The 14,115-nt window shown below is 41.4% G+C and overlaps 1 pseudogene; it reads left to right on the plus strand.

The window, feature by feature from the left end:
* The first annotated feature begins 302 nt into the window (after window positions 1–302).
* On the plus strand, window positions 303–13,845 carry LOC138441643 (elongation factor 1-alpha 1 pseudogene; annotated as a pseudogene).
* Window positions 13,846–14,115: the final 270 nt, after the last annotated feature.

The raw sequence follows: 14,115 nt of genomic DNA on the forward strand, positions 1-14,115 counted from the left end.
GGTGGTGCACAAGGACCTGGTCAGCATTCTCGGGAGTGCTCAGTGGCTCCTCTCCCAGCAGAAGAGCCCGCCCTCCCCAGGCGGCACTGTGGCGTGAGACTGGGGGCAGATGGGTCCTGGGAAAAGTCTGCCACAGGGGAGGCCCCCATCTCTGGTGCAGCCTGGCAACCTCACTCCTGCAGCCACGACACCCCTACCCCAGCCCTGGCCTATTCCACCCCATAGCCCTGTGCTAGATCTGGGATGAACACGGCAGAGAGGACAGCATAACCTTGGATGGCAGAACCAGGGTCTGCACACCGATGGCACCCAGGGCCTCTGTGACCGCACAGACCTCACTTGCTTTAGCAACTGCCTTTGTGCAGCAGGGTACAGACTCAAGGGCTCGGACCATGATCAAACCTGACCCTCGTTGGGGAGCAGACCCCATGCCTGACAGGGTGGCAATAGCCACGGTGTGGAGAGGAAACCCCACCCCACATCAGCAGAAGCTATGGATACTACAATACCAACCACACCCACTTACAAGGGGAGAAGGGCCAGCTCACCTTGAGGAAGCACATGGCTGGGGTCCAAAACCAGCCCTCACACCAAAAAGATTGTACAAACACGGTCTACACAAGGATACTCCCACAGAACAATACCCCTTCCAGACCAAAGTTGGTAACTATTTCTCCTAAATTTACAGTGACACAGAAAGTTAAGAAAATGACAAATCAGAGAAGTACTCGGAATCAAAGAACCAGAGAAATCCCCTGAAAGAGCAAATCATGAAAAAGAGCTCACTAGTTTACTAGACCCTGAGTTCAAAAGCAGGTAGTAAAAATGGCAACTCAATTAAGAAAGATTATCAAGAGAATTGCAGAATACTATAATAAGGAACAAGAAACTATAAAGATGTTCTAATCAAAATTGGTTTAATTGCCATGATAAAAACCAACCTAGAAGCAATTATTAGAGGACCAAATGACAGAGAAGAATGAACAGGGGATCTGGAAGATAGAAGAATGGATATCACTGAATCAAGACAGCAGGCAGAGAGACAATTTTTAAAAAATAGCAATTTGGGGATCTAAGAGATAAAATGACCTGCCTCTTGAGAAACCTATATGCAGGTCAGGAAGCAACAGGAAGTTAGAACTGGACATGGAACAACAGACTGGTTCCAAATAGGAAAAGGAGTACGTCAAGGCTGTATATTGTCACTCTGCTTATTTAACTTCTATGCAGAGTATATCATGAGAAATGCTGGACTGGAAGAAGCACAAGCTGGAATCAAGATTGCTGGGAGAAATATCAATAATCTCAGATATGGAGATGACACCACCCTTATGGCAGAAAGTGAAGAGGAACTAAAAGGCCTCTTGATGAAAGTGAAAGAGGAGAGTGCAAAAGTTGGCTTAAAGCTCAACATTCAGAAAACAAAGATCATGGCATCTGGTCCCATCACTTCATGGAAATAAATGAGGAAACAGTGGAAACAGTATCAGACTTTATTTTTTGGGGCTCCAAAATCACTGCAGATGGTGACTGCAGCCATGAAATTAAAAGACAGTTGGAAGAAAGTTATGACCAACTTAGATAGCTAAATATTCTAAGTTATGACCAACTTAGCATATTATTTTACCAACAAAGGTCTGTCTAGTCAAAGCCATGGTTTTTTGAGTAGTCATGTATTGATGTGAGAGATGGACTATAAAGAAAGCTGAGTGCTGAAGAATTGATGCTTTTGAACTATGGTGTTGGAGAAGACTTTTGAGAGTCCCTTGGACTGCAAAGAGATCCAACCAGTCCATTCTGAAGGAGATCAGTCCTGGGTGTTCTTTGGAAGGAATGATGCTAAAGCTGAAACTCCAGTACTTTGGCCACCTCATGAGAAGAGTTGACTCATTGGAAAAGACTCTGATGCTGGGAGGGATTGGGGACAGGAGGAGAAGGGGACAACTGAGGATGAGATGGCTGGATGGCATCACTGACTCGATGGACGTGAGTCTGGATGAACTCTGGGAGTTGGTGATGGACAGGGAGGCCTGGCGTGCTGTGATTCATGGGGTCACAAAGAGTTGGACAAGACTGAGCGACTGAACTGAACTGAAATGAAGAGATAAAATAAAATCTGAAAACTACACATGATAGGGGAAGAAGAGAAAAAAAAAAAGTGTTCAAAAATGTATTTGAAGAAATCATGGTTGAAAACTTCCCAAACCTAAATAAGAAAACAGATATCCAGGTACCAGAAGCACAGAGGATCCCAAACATGTTGAACCAAACAGATTCATACCAAGACAAATCATAATTCAAATCGCAAAAGTTAAAGAGAAGATTCTAAAGACAGTAAGAGGAAAACAAAATCAATTGTAGGGGAACCCCGATAAAGCTATCAGCTGATGACAGAAACTGTAGGCCAGAAGGGAGTATCGTGATATATTCAAAGTCTTGAAAGGGAAAAATCTGCTACCTAGGATACTTTACCTAGCAAGATTATGCAGTGGAGAAAAGACAGTCTTTTCAAAAAGTGATGTTGGGAAAGCTGGACCGCTGCATGTAAATCAAAGAAGTTAGAATACTTCCTAACTTCATTTGTACTTCCAGAAACAAACGTGAGCTCAAAATGGTTTAAAGGTCAAACTTCAGACATGACACAATGAAAATCCTAGCAGAATACACAGGCAAGATATCGTGGAGATAAATCATGGCAATATTTTCTTAGATTAGTCTCCCCAGGCAAAAGAAATAAAAACAAAAGCAAGTAAATGGCACCTAATCAAATTTATAAGTTTTCACACAGCAAAGGAAACCATTAACCAAACAGAAAGACATCGATGGAATGGGAGAAAGCATTTGCAACTGATGTGACCAACAGGAGTTAATACCTTAAATATATAAACAGCTCATACAACTCGATATCAAATAAACAATACAGTCAAAAAGGGGCAGAGGACCTAAACAGATATTTTTCCAAAGAAATCCTAGATGGTCAACAGACACATGAAAAGATGCTTAACATCACTACTTAACAGAGAAATGCAAATCAAAACCACAATAAGGTATCACTTCACATGATCAGGGCTTCCCTGGTGGCTCAGAGGGTAAAGCGTCTGCCTGCTACGTGGGAGACCTTGGGTCGATCCCTGGGTCGGGAAGATCCCCTGGAGAAGGTAATGGCACCCCACTCCAGTACTCTTGCCTGGAGAATCCCATGGACGGAGGAGCCTGGTGGGCTACAGTCCACGGGGGTCGCAAAGAGTCGGACACGACTGAACGACTTCACTTCACTTCACTTCACTTCACATGGTCAGTCCAGTTCAGTTCAGTTCAGTCGCTCAGTCATGTCCAACTCTTCGCGACCCTATGGACTGCAGCACACCAGGCCTCCCTGTCCATCACCGACTCCTGGAGTTTACTCAAACTCATGTCCATCAAGTTGGTGATGCCATCCAATCATCTCATCCTGTGATCCCTTTTTCCTCCTGCCTTCAATCTTTCCCAGCATCAGGATCTTCTCAAATAAGTCAGCTCTTCACATCAGGTGGCCACAGTATTGGAGTTTCAGCTTTAACATCAGTCCTTCCAATGAATATTCAGGACTGATTTTCTTCAGGATGGACTGGTTGGATCTCCTTGCTGTTCAAGGTACTCCCAAGAGTCTTCTCCAGCACCACGGTTCAATAGCATCAATTCTTCGGCACTTACCTTTCTTTTTTGTCCACCTCTCACATCCATAATGACTACTGGAAACACCATATGTCAGAATGGCTATAATGAAAAGCCTACAAATAATAAGTGCTCAGAGCCTGTGGAGTAAAGGGAACTCTCCTATACTGTTAGTGGAAATGGAAACTGCTGCAGCTACTATGGGAAATAGTTTGGAGGTCCTTTAAAAATCTAAAAATAGAGTTACCGTATGATTCAACATCATTCCCAGGCCTCGTTGTTTATCTGGAAAAATGAAGACCCTAATTTGAAAGTATGCCTGCACCCCCAACATTCACAGCAGCACTGTTTACAACAGTGAAACATGAAAACAACTCAAATGTCCATTAGCCAATGATTAGCTTAATAAAAGGTGACATACATCATCTGCTAGTGGGCATTTGCGTTCTTCCCATGTCTTTACTATTGTAAATAGTGCTGCTATGAATGTTGGAATGCATGTATCTTTGAGAATTAGGGTCTTTGTTTTTCCAGATGGATAACCAGGAGTGTATGCTGGATTGTATGGTAACTGTACTTTTAGATTTTTAAGGGACCTCCATACTGTTTTCCATAGTGACTGAATATATAGCTAGATAAACGAATCACTTTGCTCTATACCTGAAGCACAATATTGCAGTCAACTATAAATCAATAAAAACATCAAATAGACATTAAGCCTTATTTATTTTTCTTTATTTTCCTTTGAGAGTATGAGATAAAGTTAATAAGCACATAATCTCACACCCTGACATAAAGAGAAAGGTTTAGATAAGCCGTATGAGTTCCAGAAGTTTTAGAAAACAGGACTTTGGAGGTCATACAGAATTTATCTCTTTTCGTCTTAGCACAAGCAATTTTCTTTCATGAATTTATCGAATGTGAGAAAAAATAAAGTTCTAACTGTTACAGTCAGCTCCCCAACCGATTTGTAAGGCAATTTTGAGGCAGGTTTGTGTTCATTGCTTTTCAGGGTCTTACTAATTAAACCGTTTACCAGATACTGCTTTGAAGACTATATCAGTTCAAAGTACAATATTGGTATTAAAAACCTTAACATTTCCACTTGGAAATAGGAAGACCAGAAAATCTGTTTGAAAATCCACAGGAATAGTGATCAAGACCCGAAAGAACTTTGGAATGGACAAGTGGAGAGGAACATCATTCTAGGTGATATACTCCAATCCAAAGACACTTAGGGAAGATTTTGATGCTGATAGTTTTTCAACAAAGTAACTCTGATGATGTCTATAGTAAACAGATTCATCTGGTAATTGGAGGCAAAACGAACCTCATTATGGAAATAAATCTACATTATTTTTGGTGCAATTGGATTGGGAAAACTTTGTAACAGTATGTTGCTGTTCACAAAAGCAAAACAACTCAATTCATCCACTTGCAGAGGAAAATATTTTCTGTCCAGCAGTGGTAAGAGGGTTTAGCTGAGCTCTATAAATATTCCTGCCTGAATGTGAAGCTTGAAGCTTTAGTGTGAATGTGTGTGGTCCCACATGCACAGATGTCTGTGAACAGAGGAAAGAACCAGAGTTTAGCATTACTGAAGTTTCAGCCAGTTCAGCTGAGTAGTTCAGTCGTGTCTGACTCTTTGCGACCCCATGGACTGCAGCACATCACGCTTCCCTGTCTATCACCAACTCCCGGAGTTTGCTCAAATTCATGTCCATCCAGTTGGTGATGCCATCCAATCATATTTCAGTAAGGTATAAAAGTTCTAAAATGTATTTGAGAATTAGTGAGGAACCATCTATTTGTCTGTATTTACTCATAAAGCACAACTGATTAAAGCATTTGACGCTTAACAAGAGTTATTCTTAGAATTTTGAATTAGAGCATTAGAATCAAGGACAGTGCAAATATAGGGCACACTTATAAGACTGAAATGTCAACACATAGGTACATAGATGGTAAATACTTCAGAGTCCCTATTCATAAACTCAAAATATGCCTCTAAGATTCTTAAAAGCCAAAGGGAAACACATTTTATTGTGTGATTTTCTAGTCTTTCCTGACTTCCAGGTGGAAACGTTAAAGTTTTGGATATAAATATTATAAATATATATCAGACTACTGATATAGTCTTCAAAGCACATTGGGTTTATAATACTGATTAATGTAATTAACCGGAGAATGAGAAACTGTCCCAAAGATATATAGAAAATGTCTCCCAAATTCTTCAGTCATCACTATCAATCCTGAAAATTCTCACAGTCCTATAGCTAAGCTAGGTGAAAACTTAAGAAGTATTATTTGTGTCAATGAAATCAAAACCGATCTGAAAGAATATGGACATTGTTTTAAAGCCTGAATGCATTGGACGAACCAAAGTCAGTCAAGAGGAGCAAAACTCCATGGTTCCATTCAGAAAAGATAATATAGGTAAATCAAGTAGTCTATACATCTAAGCCACTAGGATCTCCCCACTCAAAGCATCAGAGATACTTATGATTGAGCCACAAGACACTGCCATGTTGGCCCAAATCAAAAGTAAATGGGAAACGAAACTGGTGCTGAGACACTCCCTCCTTCCAAAGCCCTTGACTCCTGCTTCTAGTCCACCTTGGCCTCAGATAGTCTACAAAAAGTAATGATCAGTGGTGCAGCTGGAGCTCCTTGTCTCTCAGGGGGATTCAAAGGCCCTAATCACCTTATTCTGAGTACAGTGAGGAATTCTAGGAAAGGGAGGGACTCAAACTGTGCGGTTCTATTAATTACAGACACCGAGTCACCGCTGGGCCTGCTCTTGTTGTGTCTGACTCTTTACGATCCCCAGGACTCTAGCCAATCTGCCCCTTTGTCCATGGGATTTCCCAGGTAAGAATACTGGGGTGGGTTTCCATTTCCTCCTTCAGGGGATCTTCCTAACACAGGTGTCTTCTGCGTCTCCTGCATTGCCAGGAAGGTTCTTTACCACTGAGCCACCGAGGGGGGAACTAAAATTTAGCTGGTGGATTTGAGATAAGAGTCACAGCAGGGAAGAGAACCTGAAGCCATCTTGTGCGTGAAAGGGAAAGTGTCCAACTCGTGTCCAACTCTTTGTGATCCCATGGACTGTACAGTCCATGGAATTCTCCAGGCCAGAATACTGGAGTGGGTAGCCTTTCCCTTCTCCAGCGGGTCTTCCCAACCCAGGAATTGAACCAGGGTCTCCCCCATTGCAGGAAGATTCTTTACCAACTGAGCTATCCAGGAAGCTCTTCTTGTGCATAAAGTGAAGTCGCTCAGTCCTGTCCAACTCTTCGCGGCCCCATGGACTATAGCCCACCACTCTCCTCCATCCATGGGATTTTCCAGGCAAAAGTACTGGAGTGGGTTGCCATTTCCTTCTCCAGGGAATCTTCCTGATGCAGGGATCAAACCCGGGTCTCCAACATTATAGACAGATGCTCTACTGTTTGAGCCACCAGGGAAGTCTTGTGTGGGGACCTTTAGAAAGAGTCATGCACTATTGTGACTTCTGCTGAATTTTTAATTGTGATCAACGTTTTACATGCTTGTAATAAGAATGTTCATAAAGGTCAGAAGGGATCCTCCTGATTGGAAATAATTTAACGTGAAGAAGTTGGTGGGATATGTAAATCACTTCCAAACCACCACCCTGTCCCTTCTCTGATGGTCCAACAAAAGTAATATAGAATGCCAGGGAGAGAAGAGGAAAACACAGCCTTGATTAGTACTTAATATCAGCAGGAATAACCAGAGATTAAATATTTCAGCACAACCATCATGATGCCAGTGAAAAATGCTCATGGGATCTGAAGACTTAAAATAGGTTACTGTCAACTGAATTTAGTTGTTTCACTCACAGATGAACTATTCCAGAAATTGTGACCATAACACCCAGGTTAATGGCACTGGGTATGCAATCTTAGACATTGTGAACAATATTTTTATGTCCTACCAGTATCTGAGGACCAAGACCAATTTCCATTCATGTGTCAAGTCCTCTAATAAAGGACCACAGCAGTTTTCAAGGGGTAAGGATTACTGTATTTTCTTTCACACCAGAAAGCAAGCGTTAAGGAATGTTTAAGTGAAGGTTAAAAGACATACTAGCATTAAACTGAGGATTTTTCGTAGAAAGATTGTAAGGAATTGAAATGGGAATAACTTTCTCACTCTGCTATTACTCCTATCTAATGTTGCTGCCATGTAACAGCTAAAATCATCTTGAGAACTGCCTCATCCAGTATCCCCATAATTTGGCAAACAATAGTGCGACTGAACGACTTCACTTTCACTTTTCACTTTCCTGCCTTGGAGAAGGAAATGGCAACCCACTCCAGTGTTCTCGCCTGGAGAATCCAAGGGACAGTGGAGCCTGGTGGGCTGCCGTCTGTGGGGTCGCAGAGTCAGACACAGCTGAAGCGACTTAGCAGCAGCAGCAGCAGCAGCAGTGCCAATACAAGACTCAGAAGACCTAGGTCCTCTGCTCAATTCTATCATTTACTAGGTGTGTGAATTTGAGGGAAAATCTTCCTCTGTTTTGTCTCATTTTTTCCCATTTATAAAATGAACTCTTATAGGCCCTTCATACTTGACAATAATGAAACTTTCTGCTATTGAAGTTAAGTCACACTTAGCCTTCAGAAATTTCCCTTCCAAAGAAGACTTTGTTTCCTCTTGTGTACCTTACTTTGCTTCTCTTGTTTAGAATAAGGGAGAGAGAGAGAAAGAGAGAGAGAGAGAGACAAAGGGAGGTCTTAAGAGAGAAAGGCAGAAGTCAGCGACAAACAGCAGCTCAGCAGGGCAGGGATGAGCAGAACATCAGTAAAGTACAGGTTCTAAAATAGGCAAAGGTGGGTTTGAATCCTGGATTTCTACACACAGATTTACATGGCTTATGCAAGCTACTTAATTTTCAAGATATCTGTTTTCTCATTCAATCTGTTGAGAGGCTGATCCTTAGCATACAAGACTGTTGCACAGATTAAATGTGCAGCAATGTCACGAGGTTGAAGAAGGCATGTCTGCTTCCCGCAGGGGACAAATACATTTGAATGACTGAAATAAGGAACGTTGAGCATTTTCATCCCGTCAGCCTCAGGATAACTTGGTTATCCCACCTCATCTCTTGAAAATATCAGACTTAGAGTGGGTATTAGATAAGACAGTTCTCTTACTAATATTAATATATTTAATAATAGAAATAGTGGAGTGATGTCAACTATTAAGACTGAAGAGAAAAAGAAAGCCTAGAATATGATGATTTCTGTGTGATAAAATAATTGTTGAAAGAAAATTAACTTTTAAATTTATATTAAAAGTAAGAGGATAACAGGAAAGAAATGGCTGTTGCTCAAGTATGTTGTAATGCTATTAAATGATATGAATTGGGGTAATGCAATTCAGTTCACATTGTGCTAGCTATTTATAAGAATGGTTATAGTTATATTGTAAGTTGTATAATTAATGTTAGAAAGAGAAGATTAATATTCAAGGAAGTTGAAATTTTAAAGTGGATACTGCACTTCTCCATGTGTCCATGTTTTATATACATTGTATAAAACCTGATAATAAACTATTCAAATCATGGGTTTCTTTTGCAATTTAAATGGGATAAAGTTCTAATAGTCATGTCAGTAACAAAATAAAAGAGACTCTAAAGTTTCCAAGAATCCCAGAAACCACAAGTGATTTATCTCCAAATACTAAGACAAATCTAATATTTACTTCATGAGATTCTGGTGACAATGAATGATATAATGCACATCAGGTATTGGTAATAGTGCTGACACAGTATGAACTTACTTGGTGTTATTTATTGATATGTTTGATATGACTTATAAATCCTTATCTATAATTTCTGAGAAGTAATGAAGAATAGATGAGGTATTTCATGTCAGAATGTGAGTTAACATGACAATTGTTTTCATTTTTTTAATTGAAGGATAATTGCTTTACAGAATTTTGTTGTTTTCTGTCAAACCTCAACATGAATCAGCCATAGGTATACATATATCCCCTCCCTCTTGAACCTCCCTCCCATCTCCTCCCCATCCCACCCCTCTAGGTTGATACAGAGCCCCTGTTTGAGTCCTCTGAGTCATACAGCAAATTCCCGTTGCCTATCTATTTTGCATATGGTAATGTAAGTTTCCATGTTACTCTCTCCATACATCTCACCCTCTCCTCCCCCCTCCCCCATGTCTATACATCTGTTCTCTGTCTGTTTCTCCATTGCTGACCTGCAAATATATTCATCAATACCATCTTTCTAGATTCCATATATATACATTAGTATACAGTATTTCTTTTTTCTATTTCTGACTTATTTTATCCTATATAACAGTGTCTAGGTTCATCCACCTCTTTAGACTTGATCAAATTCATTCCTTTTTATGGATGAGTAAAAATACACATATTCCATTGTATATATGTACTACTATGTCTTTATCTGTTTATCCATTTGCTGTATGGCTCAGGAAACTAGAACAGGACCTCTATATCAACCTAACATGACAGGTTTTCAGAGAAAAAGATAAAATTTTTAAATATACACTAATGAATCTGAGGTTGATAGCCACAAAAAAATAATGAATATGTTTATAGAATATAACCTATACTATAAAAGTTATATAACTACAAATTTGGATATCTTTAGGTTTTCATTAGCCTATAAAAGGCATGACATAGTTGTCATTTTGAGTATAGGGTAGTGGTCCAAATGATGCCTCTGAAGTCAGACGATAAAAATTCAATCTCTAGCTCCACTGATATTGAAAAGCATTACATCTAGTAAACAATAAATCTACTGGTCCCTCAGTATCATCATCTATGATATGAAAGCAATACAGGTACCTACTAAATTTTCCAGTGAGATTTAAAACAGTGCCTGGCATAGAAGTATGCTGTAAACATAAAGTTTTTGGTTACTTTTCAGAACTATTATGAAATATTTTGATAAAGTTCCTCTAGATTTTTGTAGATAGGACTAGAAGTGACACAACTTTTTAAATTTCAGTATTCATAATCCCAGCCTTTGCCTTCTAATTAATTGTAAATTACTCACAGATAAGCAGATGACATCACCATTAGGGCAGAAAGTGAAGAGGAACTAAAGAGCTTCTTGATAAAGGTGAAAGAGGAGTGAAAAAACTGACTTAAAACTCAACTTTTGCTTTATCACAACGGGTTTGCTGCCAGGACACATGTGTTGTGAAAACCACCCTTCAGTTCAGTTCAGTTCAGTTCACTTCAGTCGCTCAGTCATGTCCGACTCTTTGCGACCCCGTGAATCACAGCACGCCAGGCTGCCCTGTCCATCACCAACTCCTGGAGTTCACCAAAACTCATGTGCATCAAGTCAGTGAGGTCATCCAGCCATCTCATCCTCGGTCGTCCCCTTCTCCTCCTGCCCCCAATCCCTCCCAGCATCAGAGTCTTTTCCAATGAGTCAACTCTTCGCATGAGGTGGCCAAAGTACTGGAGTTTCAGCTTTAGCATCATTCCTTCCAAAGAAATCCCAGGGCTGATCTCCTTCAGAATGGACTGGCTGGATCTCCTTGCAGTCCAAGGGACTCTCAAGAGTCTTCTCCAACACCACAGTTCAAAAGCATCAATTCTTTGGTGCTCAGCTTTCTTCACAGCCCAACTCTCACATCCATACATGACCTCAGGAAAAATCATAGCCTTGACTAGATGGACCTTAGTCGGCAAAGTACTGTCTCTGCTTTTGAATATGCTGTCTAGGTTGATCATAGCTTTCCTTCCAAGGAGTAAGTGTCTTTTAATTTCATGGCTACAGTCACCATCTGCAGTGATTTTGGAGCCCCCCAAATTAAGTCTGAAACTGTTTCCACTGTTTCCCCATCTATTTCCCATGAAGTGATGGGACCAGATGCCATGATCTTCATTTTCTGAATGTTGAGCTTTAAGCCAACTTTTTCACTCTCCTCTTTCACTTTCATCAAGAGGCTTTTTAGTTCCTCTTCACTTTCTGCCATAAGGGTGGTGTCATCAGCATATCTGAGGTTATTGATATTTCTCCCAGCAATCTTGATTCCAGCTTGTGTTTCTTCCAGTCCAGCGTTTCTCATGATGTACTCTGCATAGAAGTTAAATAAGCAGGGTGACAACATACAGCCTTGATATACTCCTTTTCCTATTTGGAACCAGTCTGTTGTTCCATGTCCAGTTCTAACTGTTGCTTCCCGACCTGCATACAGATTTCTCAAGAGGCAGGTCAGGTGGTCTGGTATTCCCATCTCTCTCAGAATTTTCCACAGTTTCTTGTGATCCACACAGTCAAAGGCTTTGGCATAGTCAGTAAAAGAGAAATAGATGTTTCTCAGGAACTCTCTTGCTTTTTCCATGATCCAGCGGATGTTGGCAATTTGATCTCTGGTTCCTCTGCCTTTTCTAAAACCAGCTTGAATATCTGGAAGTTCACAGTTCACGAATTGCTGAAGCCTAGCTTGGAGAATTTTGAGCATTACTTTACTAGCATGTGAGATGAGTGCAATTGTGCGGTAGTTTGAGCATTCTTTGGCATTGTCTTTCTTTGGGATTGGAATGAAAACTGACCTTTTCCAGTCCTGTGGCCACTACTGAGTTGTCCAATTTGCTGGCATATTGAGTGCAGCACTTTCACAGCATCATCTTTCAGGACCTTAAACCTAAGCAAAATCAAGAAAGGAAAAAACCCACATCAACATTATTGTCATTGGGCACGTAGATTCAGGGAGGTCTACCACGACTGGCCAGCTGGTCTACAAACGTGGTAGGATCAACAGAGAACAGTGGAAAAGTTTGAAAAGAAGGCTTCCAGGATGGAAGGGCTCCTTCAAGTATGCCTGGGTCTTGGACAAACTGAAAGCTGACCGTGCATGGTATCACCATTGCTCTCTCTCCCTGTGGAATTCTGAGACCAGCAAGTGCTGTGTTACCATCATTTATGCCCCTGGACACAGAGACTTCATCAAAAACGTGATTACAGGCACTTCCCAGGCTGACTGTGCTGTCCTACTGTTGCCTCTGGAGCTGGTGAATTTGAAGCTGGCATCTCCTAGAGTGGGCAGACCCATGAGCACGCCCTTCTGGCTTGCACTCTGGGTGTGAAACAACTAATTGTTGGAGTTAAAATGGATTCCACAGAGCCACCCTACATCCAGAAGAGACACGAGGAAATTGTTAAGGAAGTCAGCGCCTACATTAAGAAAATTGGCCGCAGCCCCAACACAGTAGCTTTTGTGCCAGTTTCTGCCTGGAATGGTGACAACATGCTGGAGCCAAGCGCTAACAGGCCATCATGGTTCAAGGGATGGAAAGTCACCCATAAGGATGGCACCATCCAGGGTGCCCATGGACCACCCTGCTTGAAGCTCTGGAGTGCATCCTGCCACCAACTCACCCAACTGATAGACCCTGCGTTTGCGCCTCCAGGATGTCTATAAAGTTGGTGGTATTGGTACTGTCCCTGTGGGTCACATGGAGACTGATGTTCTCAAACCTGGCATGGTGGTCACCTTTGCTCCAGTCAATGTAACAACTGAAGTGAAGTCTTCAGAAATGCACCATGAAGCACTGAGTAAAGCACTTCCTGGGGACAATGTGGGCTTCCATGTCAAGAACGTGTCTGTCAAAGATGTTCGTCATGGCAACATGGCTGGTGACAGCAAAAATGACCCACCAATGGAAGCCACTGGCTTCACAGCTCAGCTGATTATTTTGAACCATCCAGTGCAGGATATGCACCTGTGCTGGATTGTCACACAGCTCACATTGCTTGCAAATTTGCTGAGCTGAAGGGGAAGCTTGATCATTGTTCTGGAAAAAGCTGGAAGATGGCCCTAAATCCTTGAAATCTAGTGATGCTACCATCATTGGTACGGTTCCTGGCAAGCCCATGTGTGTCGAGAGCTTCTCTGACTTCCTCCCCTGGGCTGTTTCGCTGTGTGTGACATGAGACAGACGGTCGCTGTGGTTGTCAGCAAAGCAGTGGGCGAGAAGGCAGCTGGAGCTGGTGAGGTCACCAAGTCTGCCCAGAATGCTCAGAAGGCTAGATTAATGTTATCCCCAATACCTGCCACCCCAAGTCTTAATCCGTGGCAGAAGAACGGACTCAGAACTGTTTGTCTCAGTTGGCCATTTAAGTTTAATAGCAAAAGACTGGTTAATAACAATGCATTGTAAAACCTACAGAAGGAAAGGAGAGTAATTTTGTGGACCATACGTTTTGTGTGTGGCAGTTCAAGTTATTAGTTTTTAAAATCAGTACTTTTTAATGAAAACAACTTGACCAAAAATCTGTCACAGAATTTGAGACCCATTAAAAGCAGTTTAATGAGAAAACAAAACAAAACAAAACAAAACCTTCAGAAAACTAAGATCATGGCATCCAGTCCAATCACTTCATGGCAAATAGATGGGGGGAAAGTAGAAACAGTGACAGACTTTTATTTT

Source organism: Ovis canadensis, chromosome 5, assembly GCF_042477335.2.
Source record: "Ovis canadensis isolate MfBH-ARS-UI-01 breed Bighorn chromosome 5, ARS-UI_OviCan_v2, whole genome shotgun sequence".
Classification (NCBI taxonomy): Eukaryota; Metazoa; Chordata; class Mammalia; order Artiodactyla; family Bovidae; genus Ovis; species Ovis canadensis.